Genomic DNA, 15,917 nt, shown 5'->3' on the forward strand with positions numbered 1-15,917 from the left:
GAACCAGTTATGAGACCAGAATAGATAAGAGCCCGAATCCATGCAGTAGCTTATTCTGCAATTGCTTCCCTGTGTAGACAAGCACTCCATACTGAGGAAAGTTGCAGGACTGGCAGTTTGTGTGGCCTTGAGTGGCTGCCAAAACACGAAGGAGATAAGATGTATCAACCTGTTGCAGAAAGCTGGAGAAAAGCTCATCCTTCACCTACTTTATGCCATCCCCTATTGCCTGGGATTAGCTGATGGTGTTGGCTGTGTCACAATGGTTTACAGCTGTCAGGCATGCTACTAGAGGGAAATGTATATTCACAAGGGTTCTGTCTTGTGCCTTATCCTCCTCTGCATTCATGGCTTGGAGAATATGAGGCAAAAACCCCACAGTGAACATGGAGGTTTTCCCCATCTGACATAATGAAATTCATCTTCCTGGGCCATCAGACTTGATTAGAAATATATTGTTTTGCTCAGAAAAGCTGGTGACAGCTTCAGAACCCTTTTATTCTTGTTTTCACTGCAGCTGCTGTAGCGAGCTGCTTTCCCTCTGCCCAGGCCCAGCAGGCAAGTCAGAGCTGCTGTGCTGTAGCCTTGCCTATGAACACTGAGGAGAACAGGAAGGAGGGAGGGAGAAAGGCTGATGGGAGGGAGCGCCAGGAGACACAGAGAATTATCTGCTAGGAGGGGGTTTTTGTTAGATCTCAGGATTGCATTTAGGAGAAACCTGGTGTCACGTTCTTCTGCGAAAGGCTGAGACACACGCCAGGGTGATCCTTGAGCAGTTTCCAGACTCGCAGCACAAGTCAGCAGCTGCTGGAGCCGTTCTCTGCTCACAGCCTGGGCTCCTAGAGCCAGGAGCTGAGCCCCAGGCAGGGCGGTTACACAGCGTAGTGCTGAACTCCCAGCTGAGGGCTCTGATCTGGAGAGATTGCAAATGCATTTACAGCTCTGAATACCTTCCTAGAAGGGAGTGAAATGAGCAATTGTTGTTGTTTAACAGAGCAAGATGGAAACAGGTTGTTAAATATTTGCATTAGGTGCAATCCTAGTGCTACTCCATTCCAGAAGAGTCTTACTCTCTGTCATTCCTTCTGTAGGCCAGGCCGTGCCTCTTGGTAGCAATTCTGAGCAATTCTGAATCACCATCCAAAGAATTAGAAAACGTCATGATCTAATCATGATCTTAACAAGCCACTATATATCTGCAAACAAAAGAAGAAACCACAGAAGTATTAGTTTAGAATGTTTTTCAGATGAAAGATATTGCATTTGCTTGAGCACAAATTATTACAAATTCTGAAGCAATAAAGAAGAAATTAATTGGTTTTGTAATCTTTTTGTTTTCCTCCGTGAATTAAAATTTGTTCCATTGTATTGCACAGTGTCTAACTAATTGCATTTTTTGTGGGGATAAGAAAAGAATCAGTGAAGAGAATATGGAGAAAGGCACGATACAGTTTCACCTTTTCCGATTCTGAGACCCTTTCCTGAATCTCAGGGGAAATGAGAGATCCTTTTCCCACTTTTGTGTCTGATTTAGGAGCCTGAGACAAATTCTGCAAAATTGATGCCTTCAAGGATGAGTCTGCTGAAGCTGACCTGGGTAACAGGAGTAAAACCATCAATCTCATCCTGATTTTTGTTTGTATTTTATCTATTTCCCCCCTTTCCCTTATGAATGTGTAAAGTCATAAATTATTTTGGGACATCAAGAGCTGAAAATTTATTTGAATTTATGATTATCCAGTTGTAGAAAAGACTAAAATTTAACAGGAGATGAAATAATTTGTGTTCCTATGAGTACACATGGCTGTTTCTCACATCTCAGCCGCTGTAAGCTCTTTGTGGAGGGATTTTCCACTTCTCTATTTTGAATTGCAGTAAAATGGAAAATATTTTAAATATGTCTTAAATTTTCAGTGGCTCCTATTATAAGCAGAAAAAAGGGGAAATAAAACTTCTTGAGCAAGTAAGACTCAGAAGAACAGACCAGGCCTGCCACTGATGATTTTTCTTTCTGAGAACCGGACTAAATTATTATTTCACAGAAGACTTAAAGGCTTTTTACATGACCTTTATTTTGTGTTTTATGAAAGTCAGTGGACTTTACTTTTATTGAAGCCCTACTTTTTTATCTCGTTAGAAAGAACACCCACACAGAAGTCCCCCAAAAGCACGGGGACTTTTGCTTTCACTGCCCTTGAACAAACCTGTTGCAGTGTCTGGCAGTGCCCCCAGCCCCGGTGGGAGGTGTGCTGTGGGACAGCTGGCATTGGTGCCATCCCAGAGACATGTCCAGGCCCCACGCTGAGCCTGGCAGGTGGCCCTGGCACAGGTGGTGTCACCAGCCCTGCCAGGATGAGTTTTTCTGGCCAGCATGGCCACGGGGAATGTCTGTGTGCTGCGTGCACTCAGCTGCTGGACAATAGCACAGGGTTTGTGCTGAACCACGGGGCTGAAAATGTGTGAGAGAGCAGCGTGTGCTGCAGGAGAGATATAGCACACTGGGTAGATTGTAGCTTGCAGTCAAAAGAGGAATTTGATATAAAAAAGAATTACATAAATTTCACAAAGTGTACAAAGTGCAAGTCTGAATGTAATCCCAACTCACTGCAGATGTCCTGTTACTGACTGCTCAGAACTGGGAAATGTGCATTTGAAAGTGTTGCTTGGATTTGGTATAAACTGTTTATGAACTGCTCTGCTTGTTTTATAGTAAAATCTATTTAACCTCATAATGCACAATGTTATGATACTCATTTTCAAAGAGAATAAACTGCTGAGCTTTCCTTTTGCATTTTCTCAGATTGTTTGAGGAACAGTGGCTGTGGTTGCATGTGCCCTTCTCTGCAGTCTGTCTATCTATTCTAAAGTCATTGGGTGCTCCAAATGGTATAGGGATTGATTCAGTACAAAACTATTTTGGGGGTTAAAATAAGGAGGAACTGAAATCACTGTGAAGCAGGAAAAGCAGAGAGGTTGTGAGCCAAGGCTGTTTTCCTTTCCATTGCAGACATGTCACTCGGGCAGATTTCCTGAAGACTGCTTGGCCCCAAAGCTCAGAGATTCTGAGAGGAGCAGAAAATAGCACTAACTGCTTTACCATTACCTTTGGGCATGCAGGGACCCCCTCAGCCCACCAGCCCACCTGTCCTGTCTGGCCTTGCAAGGCCCTAATTTGTCTGCTTACAGATGCATTGACTGTGCTTTGCAGCTTCACCTGCCACTCAGAAGACCCACTGCACCCAGTTCTCCTCTGGGTTTGGGGATAAGGGTGCAATTTCTGACCCTGTGTGGGAGAAATCAAACTTACATGGAGTTTCATTTAATGAACACATGGTTAAGTTTCCTGCTGAGTAACTCTGTGTTAATCTCATTTCTGAGCTCTGTACTCCAAGCATCCTGTTATTCAGCAGAGAAAGAATTTGTTGTATGTTCTTTCTCGCTCATTGAATTTCTGAGCTTCACATATTTAATATCCTAACTATGTGAAGAAAGGGTAAAAATCCCCACCTTCCAATACTGACGGTGTACTAAATTAGAAAAACTAAAGCAATATGATAGTCATGTAGTAGAAAAAATTTAAGAATACACAAGAGCCTTGAAGAGATGAAAAGCTATGTTATTTTTATCAGAATATGGATGACCAGTAAGGCAAAGTATGGGACATTTCCTTTGCTAACATCATGTTTTGGAAGAGCCTAAGCACCCTGCAGAAATTCAGAGGAAATCCTTAAAGTTGAGGTCGAGTTGGCTGGTAGAAGAGTCTGTTGCAATTTAGCTTGGGTTCTAGGAAAGTGATTGATGAGATTAGAAAGTTTTCTGATACATTTATTAATAAAAAAGTTAAAATGTGAACAGGGGGAACATAATCGTTGGCTTTTGCAGTTCCAGCATTACACCTGTGTGCTGGATGTGTGAGGTGTCCTGACAAGCTAAATGAGCCTTGTCTCCTCCATGGCTAGGATTTCCAAGGCACCCAGCGCTCAGGGAAGTCGAACAATTGTATCAGCTTTCAGGAAGTAAACTTAGAAATAGAGTTCTGTATCTCACTAAGGGCAAATGCAAACTCATTCCTGCTCAGGAGGAGCAGCGCAGCGTTACAGGTGATTGCAGCCATGCCAACCTCAGCAATGAGCTTTTCCTGAGGGTTGGCTGCCAGCCCTTGTTCCAGTTCTAATCTGACTCTGCTGAAAATGTCCAGGTGCAGAGCCCAGCCCTGAGGGATGGTGGTTATGTTATTCTGACTGGCACTCTCTAGTTGTTTTCAGAATTCACAATTTGTCACAAAGGAGAATGAACGATGTCCACTAAAACAATTTGAAGTATGCCATGATGGTCATAATTAAGCCATGATCTCTTTCTAAACTATAGACCTTATAAGAGCCTGACCTTTCAGAATTCAAAGCCTAAACTAAAAGGGATTTACATAAGTATTTTTATGTAACCATTATTTAAATCTTCCACTCTGTAATTAAATTTTGTCTCTTTGCAAAGGAGAATGAACTGTTCCTGAAAAAGCTTCTCATATGCTGAGCAGTATAATTAGAGAACTAGTTCTGCAAATGTCACACAAAAATGACCTTTAATGAAGCAATATCAAATGAAAAAGCTATTAAAGCTATGCAGCTTGAAGAATAGCTAAAAGTTGAATTATTGAAGAGGGTCCTGGGCCTGCTGCTGTTCAGATCCCCCATGTGGGCTCCTTCTTGCGTGTGACAGAGAAAGGATGAGATCAAATAGTCATGTGGTGTACTTGGCACAGGAAATTGTGTAAGAGCTCGTGAAGCAAGAATGTACTTTGTGCCACCACCGGCTGCAGAAAGATGCCAGGATCTGTTACCTACAGGGGCTGTGGAAAAGTACCTTGTCTACAAGGACAATCCCAGCTGGAATGACTTCTCTTGAGGTTTTATCTCATGGACTTTAAAGCACTTCTCATAAATCAAAACACAAGATATAATTTTAAAAACAAATCACAGACAGCATCAAAAATCATGTTGTGAAACATAGATGATATAATGACTCTCAAACTTTTTATTGCTCATTGCGGTTTTTCCTTTTTCACATTTATTATGTGTCTAAAGAATTACCTCAGACCAGGCTGAGGTTTTTCTTAAAGTTTGAGTCTATCTGTGTGGAAATATTATTGGGAGGGGAGAAAAGAGACCAAATACACCAAAAATTTTGTGTCCTCTTTTTTACATTGTAGCTTCAAAAGCCACATAGCAGGGAATGTGTTACAGGGTGGTTATGGCTTGTCAAGCAAATGCAGAGAGGGAGTGACTGAGACCCTTTCCATGACCTGCTCAGTACGTGGCACTGGTTTTCCTGGCTGTGCTGGGCAAAGCTGTGGTGTGGCTCCAGCAGCCACAATGTGTCCTGCACAGAAAGCAGGGAGAGCCTCCTCCCCTGGGCACTGCCAGGGTCTCAGTGGGCAGGGGGCTGCTGGGGAGGCGACAGCGTGTGCCAGCCAAGCTCTGCTCACAGGAGCCGCTTCTCCAAAACTCCAGAGTGGAATGCTAACGACCTTCACAAGAGAAATCAGCAATTTCTGATTCATGCTGCAATGTGGGATGGAGGTTTTTATTTGATTGCAATTTTCTTTCATTCCGTAAGAGTTTATTGGAAAAAAAAAAAAACCACTACTGGTCTGTCAGAGTCCTCAGACACTTCATGCAGGAAGTTGGCACCAAAAGTTTATTTCACAATGTTTAAGTTTGTGGTGATTCATACTGCAGAAGTAGTTACATTTTTTCTTCCAGATTTCTGCCAAATTGCACTTCTGTGCTAGGGCTCTTCTCATCTCTAACATCACAGCAGGGTTTTGATTTTCTGCCCTACCCAGAGGTAGTGCTGCTGTCATTTTTTGTTGTCACAGAGAGGAGTGGTCTGTGGATGGAGTCTCCGGGATTTGGGAGCTGATTTGATGTCTTGCTCTGGCACAGATTTGCTGTGTGGCCTTCAGCAAGTCTCTTACCACGTGTGTGCTTTACTGTCTTTCTGTGTCCAGCTCTCTCAGAAGTGAGATGGTTATCCACACTAGAGCCTTGCAAGAAGGCATGTGGTGGAATTTCCACAAGGAGCTCTCAGAAGTGAGATGGTTATCCATCTCTCAGAAGTGAGATGGTTATCCACACTAGAGCCTTGCAAGAGGCATGTGTTGGAATTTCCACAAGGAGCCCTCGGAGGTTTCACCCTCGGTCCGTGCAGTGCCTGATGCTTTTGAGAGCTCAGCCCCAGCTGCTTGGCTAGGGCTCCCAGCCTGTGAGCTATGTAAGCACTGTGGTACCAACTGGATGGTTTCCTGTGGGTTACAATTCCCTTCTGTATATAAATAGAGTACTCCTATCTGACCTGCCCTCACATGGAAGGGAAGGTTTTCTGTTCCTCCCCACTGCCCGACGTAAGGTGAACACTGGCAGCAAGTAACAAATCCACCTTTGCTAATGTGTTTGGGTCAAGGAATTATTCACAGACCCAGAGCCTAAATTCCCTCTACACCTTGACCTAATTCATCAGTATCAGGAGACCATCAAAAATGATGTGACAGTAAATGGCTTCAGCCAGCAAGCTCTCGTGCAAAATGTTTCAATTGTTGCTGAAGCATTAATAGCTTTTCTCCTTAGCTGCTCACCAAGCTGGAAGTGTTTTATTTAATCTTATTTACCTCTGTTTACTTGATCCAGTAGTGTAAAAGCAAAGCACTTTATGGAGGAAATAGATTTTGTTTGTTTGTTTTATAAATGAGTAGTGGTTTTTTGCCTCTTCAGTCTTGTTTACTTTGAGTCAGTGAATTAGTGAAAAAAGACTTTGCCTGTAAGTGCCTGAGCTGTCCCACTCAGATTCTTGGGTTTGAAGTCAGACAATTGCTCCCTTCCTTTGCCAAATCCAGGCTATAAGCCCTGGAATTGCGTGTTTGGGGGAGGTGGCTGCCCACAAACTCCCGAGCACTTCAGTCTGTCCTTGCACATTGAACAGAGTTAGCACAGAGCGCCAGAGCTGGTGCAGCCAGCCTTCAGCGGTTCTCCAGCTTCTGGTTCTGACAGATGTGGCTTGGTTTGCTGCGTGTTCGGGGAGTTTTTCACCCAACCGAACAAAATACCGTGCTCACTTCAGATGTTAAGAGAGACATGAGGCTATGGAACAGATCCCTGACTCACGCTGGTAATCTTCTCCTGTTTCCTCCCTAAGCCTTTGTTTGCCAACTCCTTGAGGGTGGGCTTCTGCTTTGATGTTTTATTGTCTCTCAAATCACTGCTTTTACTTTTAGCACCAGGAATTTTTGGAGTGCTTTGGAGGGAGGGGGGAAGGGAGAAAAAATAGATGTAGTAATTATTAATGTATTTGCTTGGATTATGAAGTCTCAAAGCTCATTAAAAATGAGAAACCATGGCAACCTCGACAATCCCTCCTACACATATTATATCTACCTAACAATGTGCAAAGTACATTTAGTGAAGAGAAATAAAGCATAAAGAAAGGGGAAGAAAAAGCATTCACTTTTTATATTACTATTTTTAGTTCTCAGCTCCTGCATACCAACACACTTGTGCTGGCAGCCCTTCGAACTCTTCCATGTGAAAAATAAGTAACTGATTATTGGATCTCTTCTCAGTATTGCTCTTTATTCACCTGAGATTTCCTATGGTGCATTTTTAGTAAAGGACAGATTTTATGGGAGGTAGGTAGCTGGAAAAAGAAAATGTTTCTCTGGTCTTGTCCTCTCCTGGGACATTGGGAGTTTGGGGCAGTCCTGTGTCTCCTTGACTCTGTGTACAAGTATAAATCTAACATTGGTACTGGTCATCTATCAAAAGAAAGGTGAAATTGCAGCTCTCTTAAGATTAGTTAAAGGATTTTTGAGAATACTGGGTCTTACATCTAATTATTCCTATTTTGTGTTTTAAAATACAGAACATTTGCATCTAAAACTTAATCCAAACTGTTACAGTGGTTTGTGTGGAACAGAGGATAACAGTGATAGATAATGCAAAAGCCAAGAGGCCGTGACCTCCTTTCCTGATAAAGGTTTTTCATTTTCTGTGTCTGCATTGATCCAGGATGTTTTGGTAAAAACTTGGAATAATGACCCTGACATCACACTTGAACTGTACTGGCCTGCTCAGGAAGCTCTTCCTGTATTACAGTCTTCAAAAGGCACGCTTTCCATAAGGGTCATTTATTCCAAGCTTATCCACATTTTCTACACAAAGTGCCTGAATTCAGACCTTTCTGTTTAGTAAGACATTAGAATGAAATCCTGATGAATGAGGCCAAGAAAGTGAATATTCTAAAAAAGAGCACGTGGCTGAGCTCTCTGCCTCCCTGAATTAACTGTTCTGGAATGGAGCCATCAGCATGGCTGTGAGGGGAGTAAAGGCCTGGGGCAGGTGTGCACAGCCAGCCCTGGGCTGAGTGAGTGCTGTGGGGAGGGCAGTGTGCCACAGCAAGCAGTGACTCTGTGTGGTGCAGCAGCAGCTGGAAGGTGCTTGCTCTCCAGAGTGGCTGTAACCAGCTGCAAGGTTCTGCTTTCCTCCTATTCCTCGGTCATCTCCAGTGCCCTGACAGGACAGGATAGCTTAGAGGTGTAGGAGTTCCCCAGGAGTCAATAAATTCTGCAGAGGGAAAGATGCTGGGACCCCCTCGAAGGCATTTGAGGTGACTTGCACTGCAGGGGTGAAAATTCCTAACAAACAGGTGGGATTTACAGCTCCCAGGAATCTTTGTAGATAGGCATACATTTTTGTGGATAAGTATGGGGGTACTCATTTATATGCATAGCAAGGGCAAAACCTTTATTTGACCCACACTGGTTAGCTGACCGCTGGAATTTCCCGGTAGCAAAGGAAAGAGCTCCTGGTGCCTGGAGAATTCTCCAACGAGAATGTATCAGACAGCACAGTGTGGGAGTACTGAGTGTGTTCACAGTACATGCAGTACCAAACTGAAATAGCACGTTTAGCACCCTGGAGACTGCCTGGGGACACTGATGCTTTCTGTGCTTTCTTTGCAGTGAAAAATAATATTATTTGTTTCGGCAGAAGGCTATTTTTATATTGAGGTGGTGTAACAACCTGGGGCTAAAGGAACCTGTAGGTTAGCATAGCCACAGGGTCTGAGAGAATGTAAAAATGTGTTAGAGAGTTTCTGAGGAACTGTTTTCCCAAATGCTATGCATAGGGAGTTAAAAATCCCAAGTCCAAGGTTAATTAATTTCATTTATCTAATGTACCATATGCATGCTGTGCTCATGGCAACAGTGTATGAAGTTTAGGGGTACAGTAAGAGGCAGTTTAGCAGCAGGGAGCTGCGCATTAATGAACTGCTCTGCCCATTCAGGCCATTACAGCACCTGGGTTTTAGTGGTGTAAAACCCACAAAGGGATAGAAACTGAAGAGATTTTTATCTCTGTGTGAATTCATAAAATCTGATCATTATTGCTTCTTTAATGGTTTCTTTTTAGCAAAAGTCACTCTTGCTTTAGCAAAAGTCACTGGCTTTTCAAGGAAGGATGAATTCTGCTGGTTTTCCTGCCAGCTTCTTAGGAATGGCATGTTCTGTTCCTTTGCTGAGGGAATAATACTGGAATTACAAGGGTTAGCTGTGACTGGAACAACGAGGAAAAGAGAATGGCATATTTGGGATTATAATATTGGAGAATAAGGATGCTGCTGTTCCTGTGTGTGTGCAGTCCATTATCACCTGAATTTGGAGTGGTTTGAGAGACAGTGGCTCAGAGTGAAGACACATTCCTCACCAGAGGAGAAGGATCCAGCTGCTAATGGTTGATGCACATGTTGTGCACCTGTGAGTCACAGCCTCTGCAGTGTGTTTGTTACTGACCGGCCCAACTTTTTGCTTCTGTAAGCCATTATAATTCTCATTATGATTTAACTACGTAACCCACCTTGATTTTTAGGTTTGAAAAATTCTTCAGCTTGGTGGTCTGTACAGTGAGAAATAGCCCAGGCTGCTATTTCTCTCCAGTCTTCAGCTTTCAGCTTGTGACCTTCAGTGCTGTCCAGGAGCCATTTGCTTCCCTTTCCCAAGAGCTATCACTGCTTTTTTAGCTGAAGATTTTTTCTGCGGGGAGGGTTTGCGCGCTCTCCCGGCGGCGAGATCCTCCCACCGCCAACCTGCTTTCTCCTCTCCTTTCAGGAGCATCCCGAGTCTCAGAAATCGCCCCTTCAGGCCCTGAGGCAAACTGTTTGAGGCGTGCCTTTTATTTCCTCTAGATCGTGGAACTTCTCTGACACAGAATTATTATTGTGGCACATAATTATGATTGGATGTCTTCATCATATAATTGCATGATATATAATGAGCAGCAAAAGCTTATTTCCTCTGCTCTTTGAATACTGAACTTCTGAGATTAATTAAGCTGATACTGAAAATGCTTTTAATTATATATGCTGCATAAACAGTACTATTAAGATCAGATGAGAATATTATTGCCTGAACAGTTTCAAAATTTTTTCAAATACCCACTGTGTGTTTTATATTACTGTTTAAAGAAATATGGGGATTTTTGAGAAGATAAAAACCTCCCCAGACAGTGAAGGAATACCTGAATATTTGCTGAAGCAAATCAGCTACTTTACTCTAATTGCAGTGTATAAAAAGCAAGAGACTGCAAAATTAAGAGTATTTTATTTGAGTAAATAAATGCTTCCACATGTCTAATCCCTGATCTTTTGAGGCAGGAAATTCATAAAGTGTGCTTCAATGCTTCCTTCTAAAGGTACAGTCACCCCAAAGCAGACTGATAGTGATGCCAGAAATGATGCAATCAATAGGACACAATCAATTCACTGTGCCAGGTTCCCTTTCCAGCAGTGCCCAGCAGTGCCCAGCAGTGCCCAGCAGAGGAATCCTATCAGCGGGGATTGGTTTCAGCAGCAATCTGTTCTCCACTGACTGTCACTTTTTAAGTATCCATCTAGTCACATCTCTGGTGCCCTTTGCAGTGAGTATTTTTAGCATGCCAGCAGAACATGGGCAGAATAAACTTGGACTTTCTGGAATACCATTTGTTCTCTTGTGTTTCAGAAGACTTAAAAGGTTGACTAAGAATTACAGTTCTGTAGACTATGCTGCTTTGTGCTGCTGTCTTTATCCATCTGTAGAGCTCCCCATCTCTTCCACAATGGGCATTTTGGTGTCTGTCAAGTGCTCAGGAAAATGGACTCATTTATGTTTTCCTGTCCCTCTCACTACTCATTTGCAACCATTTGAAATGGGTGTGTATTTGCAGCAAAGAAAACTCAAATTCACTAATTGATGCACAAATACGCTCATTTACATGCAATTTGTTTTTTTTTTAGAAATGCATCTATTTGCATAAATAAAACCTCTTTCCCAAATATTAGTGTGAACAAAAGCCATTTTCAGAGATGCCAAAAAAAATGGCTGAATAGAAAAGCCAATTCGGAATTTGCATAATAGTTACTAATTGTTTTCCTTGCCATTAGCCTGTCTCTGCTTAATAGGCAATATTGGCTTCTGTTTCCTTTCTGGGTGCAGTTTGATGCAAGAATATTGAGCTACTGTAGAAGACCTTAATAGTTTAAGTAACCTAGTGTGCATTTCCAGGCCTGGTTCCACACGGGAGGAGGGCAGTGGCACTGGCAGAGGCCAGCGTGTGGCTCCTTGCCAGGAATGTGCTTCCCTCAGTGGGGGAGGACTAGGAGCTTATTTATTATCACAAAACATTATGGGGTTTGGGGGAATCTCACATTTTCTTTGGGGGAAGGAAGGCTTATCTTGGTTACAGCCAACATCTTTGGTTGAATGTTTTGTTCTTTACAAATAGTATTGCTAAAGCCTTGAGAGAGATTAGGGGAAACAGACGCAGTTCAAATTGGCAGTAAATAAATAAATAAAGCACTGCTTTGTTCAAGTCTATTTTATCAATTTCCTTAATTTAGAGACACAGAGAAAGATCTCACGTGCTTTTACTCTTCTTGGTATTTATTGTAGTGTTCCTGTGTTGAAATGTGGAAGTCAATATGGCTCAAGACCATTAAGTCAGACTGAGCTATCAACTGTCTGCAGGAAACACAATCTGGTTTGCTGGGCAGGGATTTATTCAATAGAGAACTATTGATTCTACTTAGAAAGAAAGGGAAGCAGAGTAAAGCAGATATGTTTTATGCTAGAGCAGAAAGGATGATTGCTTTATTTCAAGGATGATTGCTTTATTTCAAGGTGCAGGATGTTTTGCTGCACCTCAATAACTTCACTGTTAAAACCGAATTGCTTCATTTCAGTGGAGCTGGGGATTCCAGTGTGCCTGCCTGGAGCAGCAGCAGGGAGCAGGGAAGGTGGAATGAGCTGTGCTTCACCTGCAGCATGGCCCCATGGCAAAGGGACTGCCTGCTCTGGGAGACACTTGGGACTATTTAGAGCATGCACAGTGAAAGGATTCAGAGAAGCTGTGCAGATTTAGGAGCTGGAGAAGTTTTGTAAAGCACAGGAGAGAGGAAAATCAAATGGCCTGCTTGGAGGATTTATTGGGAAGTGTAACCGAGATCCCTTTTTAACTCAGATTTGTCTGTCAGCATGGGATAAAATCTGGTTTGTGCTACAGCAGTTATTAATAGAAGAATTGAATTTCCTTAGAAAAAGGAGAAGCAACAGGGTAATTGTGGCTAAGTTCGCCAAAGCAAATTGCAAAGATTTGCAATGAATATTGAGAGGAATGCATTGGGTTTTTATTTTAAAGATCAAATTATCAGGGGATCTGCTAGGTTTGTATAATATTTATTCACGTACATATACAGAGAGGAGAAAACAGTGTATCTGCATCTGTAGACACTCTTGTCACTTAATATTGTGAAATTCAATATTTAGGGATGAAACACTGTATTCAACACCCTCATCCTCTTAGGTCCAGAACAGCTTGGGAATGTTGGCACTCCCTGTCACTGTTTGTTTTTAGAGTGCCAGTTTGGGTTGCAGTGACCTGAGCCTGCCATGGTAAAGGTTTGTCCATCCCGGCTGCAGCCCAGGCTGGGGTGGGAAGGCACCCTGCCTCAGGGATGTGCACCCTGGCACCCCCAGTGCTCCTGCCACCCTGCAGCCTGCTGGAAAGCTGGCAGATGACAGCAGCCACACTGCTAGCTCCTTCTCTCTATTATCAGGGCAGAGAGATCCCACTAAGGACACTTCCAGTCTCATCTCCAGCACCATTCACCATTCACCATTCACCACCAGCCAGTTTTGGGGGTGAGAAAGATTTCTTCCCTTATTTGCAACTTTCTTTCCTTCTCTTGTCCATACTTCCTGCTTTTCACAGCAGGACTTGTAAAAGAATTTCAGGAAGTGAATCTATTATCAGTCTTTACAGATGTTTCTTCAACTTCTTGCCCCTTTCTGAAGCAAATCTGTTTCCTTTGAAGATGCAGTGCCCCTTTCCACGGCCCCAGTGGAAGTTCAGCATCCCCTGAGCAGGGCTGTGACTGGCCTCAGGAACACCCTGGTGAAGTTCTGGCTGGACATGAGTTCCTGTCTGCTCAGGAAAAGTGTGACAGTGTGGTTTCCTTCGTAAGAAACGTATCTCTGTTGAAAAGGAAACATATTTCCTTTAGAAAAATGGTGTCACGAAGAAACCCAGAGGCCATTCAGAGCAGTGAGGCTGGAAGGGCTGTGTGTGACAAGGTCTGTGCCCTGTCCCCCTGGGCACAGCCTGTGCTGGGTCAGTGTGCCATGAGAACTGTGTCACCCAGCACACTGTGACAAGGTCTGTGCCCTGTCCCCTTGGCATGGCCTGTGCTGGGTCAGCGTGCCATGAAAACTGTGTCACCCAGCACACAGGTGACTGCCCTGCCTTTCTGTGCAATGCTTTCCCTCTCAGCAAATTCCAGGATGTCTGACCAAAGAAAAAGGATTAGTGCTATCATTTCCACTGTGTAGAGGAAGAGGTAAAGCAAGGAAGAGTTACTTTGGAGGAAAGAAACAGAGTGCAGTGTAAGATTCAGGTCTCCTGAGACTGCTTTTTCTGTCACTCTGTTACATCCTCTTGCCATTTATGATGATCCTTTTTTAGAAATGGATGGTGAATTGGAGCAACGGAGATGAGATTTAATTTATTTATCAGCTAGTGATGGTCATCCGTTTTTTGTTGGTTTCATTGTCCAAGGCACCAAAAATATTTTGCATAATCTCCTTTTCCTAGAAGATATTTCTAAACTGTTTATCAGTTTAAAAATATCAAAGATGAACAAGTCAGTTGGGATATTTAATTTTTGCCTAGTCATTCAGCAAAGATCAGTGTAAAGGCTTTATCCTCCACCGTTTTTAATTTCATGTAGATAAGCAAAAGCTACATTAATCTTTTCCCTGTCATACTTAGCAGGGGTCACCATCCCCATTAACCTTTTGACCCACGTGCATCTCAGCCTGGTTGGTTTGGGGGTGTGCAGTGAGGTGCAGTGGGAGGTGTTAGAGCTGTAGGTGCAAACACCTCATGTTCCCAGGTTCTCTAGAGAGGAGAAGAAATTGCTTTACTCCTCATTAATTACTCCTCATTTAATCTCCTCATTCAGTGTGAAAGAAAATTATGATCTAAAAATCAAAATTTACAAATACAGTCTTGGCAAGATTGATCGTCTTGTGTTTTAGTCATGGTGATTTCAATGATGATATTTGTTTATTATTATTGCTGCAAGTATTGGGGATTTTTCTTCTGCAAAATGCATCTCTTAATGGAGCATTCAGCAATTTCCAGTTCTCTCTAAATCTGTGGCATCTTGCCTACTTTTTTAACCAATACAACACAAATCTGTGGCATAAAGAGGCAGGAATAACAGAATCAGAAAAGAACTAAATTTGGATTAAAGTATCTTGATACCTTGTGCTTTTATCTGTATGCCATCGGTATAAATGATCATTATCATAATTAAACAAAAAAGGCACAGTGTGAATTTTTTATTCCCTTGATGATGCCACAGAAACAATATACATGAAATAAATGTGTTAGTTGCTATAAAGTCAACTTCCACACAAGCTTTTCAACCTTGCTGTAAAAGTCTTTGGTAGTTGTGCCATTCATAGGGAATGAATCTTTAGTTTTTTAGTTCATTGTACGTTTTTAAGTTGTAAAATTAATATTTACAGCTGTGTTATTGTATTGCTGTGTTACTCATTACTGTATTAATGAACAGTTCATCATAAATAGAAATAACATTATATTCTCCTAGAGCTTACTTAGTCAATGATATTTATTTCTATTATATTATTTCAGAAATCCTCACCCTAACAGCACTTGGAAATCTGTAAATATTGTACTGCTTTTGGGCAGGACTTGAAATGCTCAGTAACTTCAGAATTACAGACCAGTTTCCCTTTGCTGTTAGAATATGTGAGCTACACATAATTTAAATAAAATTAGAATACCAGGTGTCATGTCTCGAGCAGGGTGTGTCTTAACACATAGTATGAAATGTGGTACTTTTGACAATATTTCACTCCAAGGAGATATTTCATTTAAACCCTTGATGATTTTGTATTTGCCTCTTATTTTCTTTCAAAAACTAGAAGTCTGTTTTGACAAGAATTTTACACATAGAAACACTAATAGCATGGTAATTCTGCTCAGAAGCTGACAGTGCACAACTGGCATTGGGATAACCCCTCTCCCTGGTTGGAATTACAATCAGCCTTCAAAACTGGTGTTTAGGAGACATTGTTAATCTGCCTCGTGCTTACTCACTTGAACAATAAGATCAGTTTAGGATTCCCTCAGGCAAAGTGTAATAATGATTTGTCACTTTTGGAAAAGGGCGTTTCCATTTATTAATTTTCACTTTTTGACGGGGACTTGGGCTTCAGCAATTGTAGTTTTTTGAACACACAGTGTTTCATCTGATTGAATTTTTCCCAATGCGTTTGTGTTCTGCGAGGTTTGTGGCAGAATTGT

Source organism: Ammospiza nelsoni, chromosome 10 (assembly GCF_027579445.1).
Source record: "Ammospiza nelsoni isolate bAmmNel1 chromosome 10, bAmmNel1.pri, whole genome shotgun sequence".
In the NCBI taxonomy this organism is placed as follows: Eukaryota; Metazoa; Chordata; class Aves; order Passeriformes; family Passerellidae; genus Ammospiza; species Ammospiza nelsoni.